The following is a 12,835-nucleotide window of genomic DNA, read 5'->3' on the forward strand; positions in this document are numbered from 1 at the left end:
CGCCCCCCCCCCCAGCCGCTCCCCTCCCCCCGCCCGCCTCCGCCTCCTGCTGCTCTGCCGCCGCCGCCGCCGCCTGCAGCACTCCACTGCCGCTCCCACCCAGGCTCCGCGCTCTGCTCCAGCCAAACTTCTGCAGACCATGTGCAGCCGAGGCGAGGAAACTTCTCTCCACCTATTGGGGCTGGAGGCCTGAGTCACAAGCCCCTTGTTTACATAAAGTGTTTAGGTAGCACAAGTCCTTGAGATGCTCGGGGTTAGAGATGGAGAGCCACTGCTCGTATCCTTCTGCCGGCTTCTGCTTGAGATCTCTTGGCCTTTACCCTTGTCCCTTGACTTTTCGTGTTTGTTTTAATCTTTAAGACTTGAAATGGAGTGGCCTTTAGAACCGGGGAGATACTGTAAACCAGCAGTATCTTTGTGTCACCAATGGTAACTGAAAGTCATGCTGAAGTACAGATGCCTGTAGCGTGCACAGAGGCAGAGGTGCTTCCTTTTCCTTGCAGATGAGTTGAGCGACGTAAGATGTTTCTGTTAGGGTTGAATTTCATGGTTATTTCAGCAACTGGATTTTCGTTTTTGAAGTTTTGGCCCCCCAAAAATGAAAGTCTGCAACGCATGTTTGTTAAGAGAACAGTTTATTCTCCTGTTAGGTTTTGGTCTTTGAGGTATGGATTCCAGAGTTGGCTATTCTGTTAGATTTAGAGCTGTGGAAAATCTTTTAACGGGGAGATCCTGAAACACGGAAACATGGCAGGGAAGTTAGAATTTCCTGATGGTCATTTTTAACATTTTAAAGTTTACTTTTTGGTTGTTGCCATTTTTCTAGAATCCGTGTCTTTTTTGGGGAAATACAGTCCTTTGAGGACTAGAATTTAATGATTTCTTTACACATCTAGGATTTTTTGAGATTTAGAAAGGATATGGCTTTATTCCTAAGGAAGTGGAGGCAGCAGTTTCTAGGATACTCTGGTTTCAAGGCATGCTAACCTGGTTGTGATGTCTAACCCATTTTGGTTTACACAGTCTGACCACTAGCACAATGCCTGGCACATAGTTTACAAATCATTTAAGGCAAGCTTACCATCTTAAGACAGTTTAATACATAGAAGTGTCCCTCCTAAAAATCTGAGTTTGATTTAGAAATCCAGTTATACCTGCAGGTACCGATGACTAATTCCTTCTTTGAAGACAAAATAAGCAGCTGTGTAGCTTCAGTGGCTCTCAAATGGATAATAGATTCAGTGTATACTCGCTTTGAACTTTCCTGTTTTTTGATCAGCTAGATAAATGACTTTAGTGGGTAAATGTCTGCCTCCAAAACCAAATTCTGACCCTGATCTAAGTATTCTACTGCACCGCTGTCACTGGAATATCAAAGTTGGCCTTCAGACTGGCGTGCCTGGTTCCTTGGATTGGCTTGAGTATTGAGGTCTGTCTCATCTTACTAGGGAACTAAAATGATGTTGATTGTTTTGTAGAGAATTGTAATTAGAGATCTGTAGGTTCTTAATTCTTTTGGAATTCCATTCTGAAAATTTTCAACCTTATGGTGTTGGTGGAGTGCTCATGTGAAGAGTGAAACTGACTTAAGAATAAAAGAAAAAGTGGGCAAAACTAATGCTAAACTTGAGACCATTGGGCAGAAATTTGCCTGTGTGTGTAGAGTAATTGGTCTTGAGTCAAAGTAACTATGCTTATTTTTAACATCACTGAATATTTTGTAGCGTTACACTCTATATAGGCTTGTAGAAATAAACACAGGGGTAAGCCCAGAAATTGAATATCAGTCCTAAAGAAAGCCTATCAAGAGCATCCTATTCTCTTTAAGAGCTGCTATTCGAATTTAGGACTGGGCTGGTTTGCTGCTCATTCTCTCGAGGCATAGGCAGCCACACTTGAATTTTGCCAAGTATGCAGATAATTCCAACTTGTAGTCAGGATCATCAGGTAATAGCATTATAAGGGGAGCTGTACAGTCTGTATATTTTCTACAGTTTGTTGAAATAGAAACATTTATATGGATACATACATCTGCAAAGGTTAGGGAGAAAACGGTAGCCTTGGCAGAGAAGAGCTAGTTAGTGTATTTCAGGATAGGGCCAAGGGAAGCTGTCATTTCTGTACTAAGTCTCATTGTGGGAGAGCCACAAATGTCCCTAGTACAGTAATAAGGAAAAAAAGGCTGAGCGTGGTGGCTCACACCTGTAGTCCCAGGACTTTCGGAAGTATTGCTTGAGCCCAGGAGTTGCAGATCGGCCAGGACAATATAAGAAAACCCCATGTATTAGAAAAAAAGAATTAGCCAGGCGTGATGGTGTGGGTCTATGGTCTCAGCTTGGGAGGCTGAGGTGGCAGGATCGCATATAGCCCAGGAGTTCGAGGCTGCAGTGAGCCATGATCGCATCACTGCACCCTAGTCTGGGCAACAGAGTCTCTAAAAAGGAAAAAAAAAAAAAAGTTAAATCGCTGTTTAATTATGTGCCAATTTATTTTGGTATTTTGAGAATCTGGTAAATTAGGAATTCAAAAATAGTTTTAACACTTTTTACTTCAAAGAAAATCACAGTGCAAGCAATCTGAGTGGATTCATCAAAAGTTATACATGAATATTCTGCAGAGTCTGGTGTTGCTGAAAGTTTTGATTTGTGTTCTGAGACACAACCATGAAAATATGCACTTGCTTGTATTCTGAAGAGGATAGTTCCAGTGAGACTTGGACAATGAGCAGAAAAATTTTTTTTTTGAGACGAGGTGTCGCTGTGTCGCCCAGGCTGGAGTGCAGTGGCGCGATATCTGCTCACTGCAACCTCTACCTCCTGGGTTCAAGCGATTCTCATGCCTCAGCCTCCCAAGTAGCTGGGACTACAGGTGCCCGCCACCACACCCGGCTAATTTTTTGTATTTTTTTTTTTTTTTTAGTAGAGACGGGGTTTCGCAGTGTTAGCCAGGATGGTCTCGATCTCCTGACCTCGTGATCCACCCGCCTCGGCCTTCCAAAGTGCTGGGATTACAGGTGTGAGCCATTGTGCCCAGCCCAGAAAATTTAATAGTACTAGATCTCGTGTGTGTGTGTGCGCGCGCGCGCGCGCGCGCGCGCTTAGGTTGAAGGTGGAATTTAACATTGATTAAAAAAAATAATGCTAGGAAAAAATAAATGCGGTTTGAGTCCAAAGCAGCATTTTTCACTAATTTTATGAAGGAAGTCCTTTTGAGTAATGTCTTAAATTAGGAAAATGGCGTACTTTTACATGTTAGACATTAAACTCTAGGGCAGATAACCATGCCCTGTGTGTTGTGTATCAAGCTTAGCATATACATAGGAAAAGATGTATTGTGAGAGTGTCTTACATTTCGTTGGTTTGGTCATAAAGTTTATAGAAAATGCTTGTTTTATCGTTGGTTGTTATTGAGATGAGAGTCCCTCAAGGAACTCCCTATGCTTTAGGGAGCTTTTTGTTTTAAACCTACTGGTTAGACTTGTGGGTTTTAATGTTTTCAGCTGTGGTTGTAAGAAACACATTTTAAATTGCACCTAGTATAGACATACATGTAAAACAAACAAAATTTTTACGAAGTAGTACTTGTATTAAGAGTGATGTACTCTGCTATCTTCTATTTCATTTTTTTTAAGTTGATATTGCTGCCTTAAATTGATTTTTTCAACCACTAATGAGTCAGGACCCACTATTTAAAAAATACTGGTGTGTTCTCTTGCTGTTACAAATTAACCCAAAACTTAGTGGTTTAAAGCAATAAACTTGTGTTTATCTCATGTAGGTTCTGTGGGTCAGGAATCTGGGAGTAGCTTACTTAGGTGGTTCTGGGTCAGGGTTTTTCATGAGGTTCCAAGGTGGCTCTCATTTGGCAAGTCAGCTATGGCTGATGGTGGAAGTTCTTCATTGGACTGCTTGAGTGTCCTCACATCGTGGCGAAGGCTAGCTACCCGCAGAGTAGGTGATTCAAGCAAGAGCAGAGAGGAGGCCACACACCATCACTTCTGCCATATTCTATTAAAAAGAAGTCACTTAAGTCCAGCCCAAACTCAGGGGATGAGTATCAAAGAATTATGGACATAGTTTAATAGCTGCCACATTTATATGTTTTTCCACTTTATATTTTTTTTATTTATTTATTTAGAGATGGAGTCTTGCTCTGTCGCCCAGGCTGGAGTGCAGTGGCGTCATCTCAGCTCACTGCAGCCTCTGCCTTCCGGGTTCAAGTGATTGTCCTGCCTCAGCCTCCCTAGTAGCTGGAATTACAGGTGCCCCCTACCACGTCCGGCTAATTTTGTATTTTTAGTAGAGATGGGGTTTCACTATATTGGCCAGGCTGGTCTCGAACTCTTGAACTCAGGTGATCCACCTGCCTCGGCCTCCCAAAGTGCTGGGATTTCAGGCATGAGCCACCACCCTGGCCTGTTTTTCCATTTTAAAGACGAGTTAGGATTGCACCAAAAGCCATGCTGAAGTCAACCTATAAGTAATTATCTTAGTTAATTAAGTCAGTTTTTTTCTCTGAGGGCATCTAGTCACACTTCCTTCTCAGTCTTCAATTTGAAAAAGCAGGCTCAAAGAATTTAAGTAATTAAGCAGCCCAAGGTCATTCAGTCTAGGAAAACCTCACAAATTTTCTCTGACCTTTGTCATGAATAACATGTGAGCTGATAAAGATGAGAAAATTAAGAAGTTACACTGTAGAACTGTTCGCCAGTCTTCCAGTTTGCAGACCTCCATATTATAATACACTTTAAAATTCAGATAATGCTTGGTGTCTAGATTCCTCATACTAGCACCCCTCCTGTTCACTTTTAGAGGAAACAGAAAATGTACTTATTAAATGAATTCAAACTACTTTGAATAGACCATTCCAGATGCTGCCTGTATACTCACCATGAGATGTACTGTGCAAACTAATTCCAATTAGCACATTTTGAGAACCCAAAAGGATGTTGTGACTTAAAGATGATGAGAATTTAAGTGTAAAGAAGATTACACTTCTTTATGCTGTGAAATTTTCATAGAAATTTTGGATCTGGAAGGATTTTGTTCTAAGACTAGTTTTAGCTTAGTGATAAAAGGAATAGGATGACATTGGTAGTGAGCAAAGGCAGGATAAATTTCTAAAGACTTCCTTAAAAATTTTTTTAATCCATTAGGCTTTTCTAAATTATAGGTTGGGATACAATAAGTTATCTTACACCTTTGCTTCACGGAATGGGCTAATGGCTACTTTTTTTTTTTTTTTTTTTTTTTTTGAGATGGAGTCTTACTCCCATCTCGCAGGCTGGAGTGTAGTGGCACAATCTTGGCTCACTGCAACCTCCACCTCCCGGGTTCAAGTGATTCTCCTTCCTCAGCCTCCCGAGTAGCTGGGATTATAGGCGTGCACCACCACACCCGGCTAATTTTTGTATTTTTAGTAGAGATGGGGTTTCACCATGTTGGCCAGGCTGGTCTCGAACTCGTGACCTCAGGTGTGCCACCTGCCTTGGCCTCCCAAAGTGCTAGGATTACAGGCATGAGCCACTGCGCCTGGCCGGATAATGGCTACTTAAATCATTTTTCAGTTTTCACTTACCACTATGATTCCTGACTGTTTCTATTCTGACCTAAAGTACTGTTTGTACACAATTAATTTTGATTACCCTTTTTGCTTGTTACTTGTCTACCTATATCTTGTATCCCTCACTCTCACTGTAAGCTCCCTGAGGGCAGGTACTTCTTTTTATGTACACTCCTGGTACTCAATTGCTTGCAGAATTGAGTTGAATTTGTAGTTAAAGGATCTAAGATGATCATTTTCCCACTCGAACTGAGTGAAAAAGGTGTTTATTGTTGCAGAAAGCATCTGTGTATAGGTATTGGATGCTAGTGGTGCATATATGAATACCTATCTCTGCTCTTCAGGTGGTCACAGTCCACTGGGGGAGAAAAACACAGATACTTAGTACAATTTATTCTATACTGCAGATGTGCAGAGTGCTGTGGGTATGTAGATAACTTTAAGCTGAATCTTGGTCGGTGAGCAGGTGTTCAGAAGATAGACTTAGTGGCCAAGTGCGGTGGCTCACGCTTGTAACCCCAGCACTTTGGGAGGCCGAGGCGGGTGGATCACTTGAGGTAAGGAGATCGAGACCATCCTGGCCAACATGGTGAAACCCCGTCTCTACTAAAAATACAAAAATTAGCTGGGCATGGTGGTGCATGCCTGTAATCCCAGCTACTCGGGAGGCTGAGGCAGGAGAAGCGTTTGAACCAGGGAGTCGGAGGGTTGCAGTGAGCCGAGATGTTGCCACTGCACTCTAGCCTGGTGACAGAGCGAGGCTCTGTATCAAAAAAAAAAAAAAAAAAAAGGATAGACTTAGTTTTGTGATGTGCTTTGGGGGTGGTGCATTTCTTAGCTTCATTCCTTTACTATACATCTCCCTTGAATTATTTTCCTTTTATCGTTGGTGAGTTACCATCATAATTTAATAAATTGTTTCCTTCCGTGACATGTACATTCTTGTCACATTATTTCTCTAGAACTGTGCTGTCCAGTTCAACTCAGTGTCACACTAGCCAAGTGTGCTGAGTAGCCACCTGTGGCTAGAGGCTACCATATTTGGGCAGCACAGATAATATAAAACATTTCTATTATTGGAGAAAGTTCAGTTGGACATCACTGCTCTAGAATCATGTTTTGCTTCTCCCTATTTTCACGTTATCAATAATGTATTGAGTTCAGAATAGAATTAGGAAACAATAGCCTCCTGATATTGTCATTGGGAGGGATAGAGTGGTTGATATTTATGAACAGAGGGGGGAGAGTGTAGTGTTTGGTAGTGGTTGAGAATATAGCCTTTGGAATCAGATCTGGGTTGGAATTATGGTCCGTCCCTTACACACTGTATGGCTTCGGGCATGTTACTGAACCTCTGAGCCTCAAGTTTTCCTTCTCAAATAGGGTTAATAGTAATTACCTCATAACATTGGGTGAATATAAAAACAGGAGGGGGGCGTAGCACAGTACCTCAGTAAATGATAAAATCGGTATATTTTTGAAATCATCACTGATTTAAAAAAAAAACCTTAGAATTATGTAGTAAAAGTGACTTTTTTTTTCAGTATACCGTTCTGTGATTTTTAACATAGTATTTATTTGTTGTAATCACCAACACGAGAATATAGGCCAGGTCTATCACTTTATTTTGCTGTCTTTATAGACCTGTGCTGTTTCCACCCCTAACCCCTGGCTGTCACCGATCTGTTGTCCATCACTATAGTTTTACCTTTTCTAGGATGTTACGTAAATGGAATTACACAGTATGTCGCCTTTGCACACTGGTTTCCTTTACCCAGCCAGATTGGGTTGAGAGCGATTTGTCCAAGTTGTTACATCTATCAGTCGTTGAAAACTGATCTTTAAAGACATTTTAATTTTGAATCATTATTTCCTAAACGTGAATCTGAATTCCTTAACAGTTCTTCAAGTAGTGTTTGGCTCAGGATTTTTGTGTTTAAAAGTTAAATAAATGGTAAAATATATAGGGAAAAATTACTGCTTCCACCTGATTGGTAAAAACCATGTGTGACATTAACATGCTTTTCTTTAGGGAAGGTTCTTGTTTTTAGTAGTTGATCCATATTAAAGCTCTGTAGAGTTGCCACAAAGTCCAGAGTTGAAAAAGGTGGCTGTTAAAATATCAGTTTCTAAAATGTGGCCGAAGATAGCGTGACCAGTCCTGGTTTGCCCAGGACTTTGCCAGTATTAGCAGTGAAAGTCTGGCTGCTCTCAGGAAACCCCTTGGTCCCAGTCAAACCCAGAATGGGACCAAGCGCCGTGGCTCATGCCTGTAATCCCAGCACTTTGGAAGGCTGAAGTGGGCAGATCACGAGGTCAGGAGTTTGAGAACAGCCTGGCCAAAATGGTGAAACCCCGTCTCTAATAATAGCCTGACATGGTGGTGCACGCCTGTAATCCCAGCTGCTTGGGAGGCTGAGGCAGGAGAATCGCTTGAACCCAGGAGGTAGAGCTTGCAGTGAGCCAAGATTGTGCCAATGCACTGCAGCCTGGGTGACAGTGAGACTGTGTCTGAAAAACAAACAAACAAACCCCAGAATGGTTGGTCACCCTATCTGAAAAGAGACACACAAAATCAGAGGATTCCAGTTCATCAGGTTTCAGTAGTGAACCATCGGCCAAGTATTTCATCTAATCTTAATTGCCTTTGGGTGCTTAGAGTCAAATCTCTAAGGTAACCAGAACCCAAACCACATGAGGTTTTTTAGATTAAGATCAGCACCTTGAATTTAAGGTTTTGTGGCTAGAGGTTTAGATTTGATTGGAATGACATCGTTAATTTTTGTTAAATTGTTGAATAAGCAACTTCCCAAGCCTTGTGTGTAGAAGCTAGATTAAAAGTCAAGTTTCTACTTAACCAGAATCTCTGTTTTGAGTTTTTAAATTCAACTGGTGATGTCTAAATCTTAAGGATATTGTAAGTTCCTTAACTAGTCTGTTCCGTTTTCCTGAGTTTTCACATCACCTCTCTACCTCTTGTGTAGATTTTTTTTATTTTTTATTTTGAAACGGATTTTCGCTCTTGTTGCCCAGGCTGGAGTGCAGTGGCACCATCTCGGCTCCGCAACCTCTGCCTCCTGGGTTCAAGCGATTCTCCTCCCTCAGCCTCCTGAGTAGCTGGGTTTACAGGCACATGCCAGCGCACCTGGCTAATTTAGTATTTTTAGTAGAGATGGGGTTTCTCCATGTTGGTCAGGCTGGTCTCGATTTCCCGACCTCAGGTGATTTACCCGCCTCTGCCTCCCAAAGTGCTGGAATTACAGGCATAAGCCACCGCATCCAGCCCTAGATTTCTTTATAGAGCATCTGTCTATAAGCAGATTACTTAGTTTTCCTGATGTCTTCATTGGAATGTAAGCTTTGTGAAAGCCAGGGGCCCTATGTGTCATCTTTCCCACTATGTCTTAGATCTTAGAGCAGCCCATCGTAATTTCTAATAAGTAATTGTGGAATTGGATGAGAACATGAATATGAGTCAGTTTTACAATGCTGCATGCTTCCCAGATTATTTTAACAGTCTAGGGGATGTGGAAAGATTTTAAAAACGTTTAAAAGTCCACGTTTTGTTTGATATTATTCAGAGGAAGTGAAAATGTGGTCTTTAAAAAATTTTGTTGCCCGGGTGTGGTGACTCACGCCTGTAATCCCAGCACTTTGGGAGGCTGAGGCGGGTGGATCACCTGAGGTCAGGAGTTCAAGACCAGCCTGGCCAACATAGTGAAACCCCGCCTCTACTAAAAATATCAAAAATTAGCTGGGCATAGGGGCGGGCACCTGTATTCCCAGCTGCTCGGGAGGCTGAGGCAGGAGAATGGCGTGAACCTGGGAGGCAGGCGGAGCTTGCAGTGAGCCGAGATCGTGCCACTGCACTCCAGCCTGGGCGAAAGTGTGAGACTCTCAAAAAAAAAAATTGTTTCATTAACCCTCTATGAGGGAAGGGAATTTAGAATGGTGACATTAAACCTTCCTTTAAAATGGCAATTCAGAACCAGTGGAGAGAGCTGAAAGTGAGAGTAGATTTGGATTTGGAAAAATTCCCTCTACTTCTCATACACATCACCTTCTCCCAACACAGGCACTTTGTAAAGGCATAGAGCAGGGTCTGAGGAGATTGGGTTGGTGAAAGAGAGAACTGAGTCACTTGAGATTAGTACTTGGTAAGCAAGAGAGTGCTAATGAATTATTTAAAATCTGTGTAACCTGAGTGTAAACCAATACATAGACTAAGTTAGTGCTTCTTAGAGCTTAGGGAGCATAGGAGTCTCCTGGAGAATTAGAAGAAACAGATTTTCCTAGCTCCGGCCCCAGACGTTCTGATTTAGTGTGGTGTAGAACTCAGGAGTCAGTAATATTAATGGACAGTCTTGAGTATTTGCTGATGCAATTGGTCTGAGGACCATACTTTGGAAGACCTGCTTTAGATAGTAGACAGGACAGTAATTTAAAATAGGCAAATATGGTTTATTTTTAAAATGGTAAAACTAGAAAGATACTGATTTTATGTGTTTAAAAAAAAAAGTCTGCATCTGACTGCTATGGTTATCCAAGAAGGCACCCCAGAATACCTGTTGGCCACCGCTGTTTGGTATATGCAAAAATGTGTAGTTTAAAAGAGTCTTTTTGGGCTTGCACTGAGGAGCCAACCTGTTTTATACAGTGAAAATATTGGTATATTTAAGTTAACCATTCTGTTCCAGTGCAGGATTCAGTAACATCTATTCTGTAAGTTTCAGTTGTGATATTTCTTAAAGATTCAAAGATGGATCCTGGGAATTTGATTTAGCCTCCATTTCATCTGGGAGTTAATCCTCACAGCAACCCTGTGAGATAGGTTAATAATTAAACCCTCCTGTTCACACATATTTCATTAATCCTTACAGCAACCTGAGAGATAGTTTAATAATTAAACCTACTCCACAGATGAGGAAACTGAGGCCCAAGAGGTTCAGTGATTCGCCCAAGGTTATAACAGCAAGAATTGGTGGTGAAACAAGAATTCAAATCCAGATTGGTCTTAATAGTGAGCTCTCATGTGTGATAGAAATTAGATACCACTTTGAGGACTTTGGGAGCCAGTGGTGAATGTACTTACTTTAGGCTCTAAATACTCTGTGTAATTTCTTGGTCATTTTGTTCTTAGAGAGGTGGTGATCTTAATAAAGTTTTTACTTTATTAAGTAAATAAAAGTTTTTACTTATGTTACAACTAAAACAATTCTTTAAACTTTCATAACTTGAAGTTTTAAATCATAAAATTAGTTGAAAAAGATGTAATTGCCAGTGTATCATAAATACTGGTATTTTAAAATAAAGCTGCTTTATCACTTTTAAGGAAAGCCCTTGTAATTTAGTGCATTGTAATAGTGTATTGAGCTGATGTCCACCATGATCCCTGTAAACATAGGTGAACTATGCAAATACAAGTTTTTCTTCTTGAAAATGTGTTACATTTCCTCTACAACACTTTATGCTAATAAATGTTTATGAACCTCTTTTGATGATCCTTTCATTTCTTGTAAATTTTTGTATATAACTTGAAATGTTTAATTTGCTGTAATCATAAGGCATCAAATGTTCATGGTTTTTTTCTGGACTATTTTCACATTGTTAGTACTGATTAGTTGACCAAAACAGCAAATTGCATACATTGATACTTACAGTAAAATTTCACTGGAATTGTACCTCCTAAAAAAAATGGGAGAAAACATAATGGCCTCAATTAAAGGAGGCTGCATTTACCAATCTTCCAAATTGTCCTTTTTTGTTTTTGTGGCTTCCCAAAAGTGTTGACAAATAGGTTTAATGTATTTAAAGGTTATTGAATGTAGTGGACCAAACTATTGAGGATAGGTGAGAGACGCCGCTTCTGTAAGTGTGATAAGGGAAGATGGGGAAGAGCAGGATACACTGCAGGTGTGCACACAGGTATGTTGATGTTATGAAAATCGGAATTTGATCTAGGAAGCAATTTTTAAAGTTATTTTGAGACAGGGTTGCTGGCCTCAAGCAGTGCTCCCACCCTGACCTCCCAAAGTGCTGGGATTACAGGCGTGAGCCACCATGCACATCCTAAAAAGCAATTCTTGGACTATCTGTGGCCTATATGCTCCTTGGAGAGTTTTTGTGGGTACCCTTGGCATACAGGTAGGTACCTCAAATGGAAGACAGCTACTGAAGAACTCTTGCTGGAAGACATCAGATGTTTATCCTAGCACTGTTAACTGCAGATAAATATGTCCATCAGTTAGTACAGATGAATGTATTCTCTTGATATAATACTGTGTAGCAGTTAAGTGAGTTGCAAAACGAAAGGATATGTGTGAAAAAAAAGTTGACAGGTGAGGACTATAGTGGGGCATCAGGGGTTATGCATAAAAGTAAGGCAATGAAGGTAAATATTTGATTTTTAAATGTTGTCAACCCAAGGAGGTAAATATGTAGATGTTAAATTCTTTGTGCTTGGTATTTTTTAAATTTCCCCAAAATATCTCTGAAACAAACATCTGTGGGAAGAATATTGTGACTAACTTGGTGAAAGGACAAAGTATTAATAAAAGGTGCCGGTGAACAGCCATACTCAAATCATGCCATCTAAAATAGGTATTTAAGATTTCATTTCTGCTACCAGAAGCCTGTCTTGTTATTGTATATATTGATTTGTCTTTTTTTTTTTTTTGAGACGGGAGTCTTTCTCTGATGCCCAGGCTGGAGTGCAGTGGCATGATCTCAGCTCACTGCAAGCTCCGCCTCCCGGGTTCATGCCATTCTCCTGCCTCAGCCTCCTGAGTAGCTGGGACTGCAGGCGCCTGCCACCACACCCAGCTAATTTTTTGTATTTTTAGTAGAGACGGGATTTCACCGTGTAATGTTAGCTAGGATGGTCTCGATCTCCTGACCTTGTGATCCACTCGCCTCGGCCTCCCAAAGTGGGATTGCAGGCGTGAGCCACCGCGCCCGGCCTGTATATATTGATTTAAACACTTCAGTTCCTGTATGATTCTCTTAGCCAGGGCCATGATGGGATTCCCTGGGGATAGGTTAAGTTGTGGTGTCTAAAACCTAAGTCCTTTGACTTTAAGAAGTATCTGCCAAGATTTGCCAAGATTTCCTAGATGCTAAAGTTTTCCAAAGTTCTTAACTGAAATATTTTCCTTTTGAATTGTCAGTGATGTAGATACAAACACTAGATTCTTCATAATTTTATTCACACGATATACTGGGCTGAAAAAGATAATTTCTTGATTAAAAAAACACCTATTAAATGATCACCCAG

This window comes from Pan troglodytes, chromosome 5 (genome assembly GCF_028858775.2).
Source record: "Pan troglodytes isolate AG18354 chromosome 5, NHGRI_mPanTro3-v2.0_pri, whole genome shotgun sequence".
Classification (NCBI taxonomy): Eukaryota; Metazoa; Chordata; class Mammalia; order Primates; family Hominidae; genus Pan; species Pan troglodytes.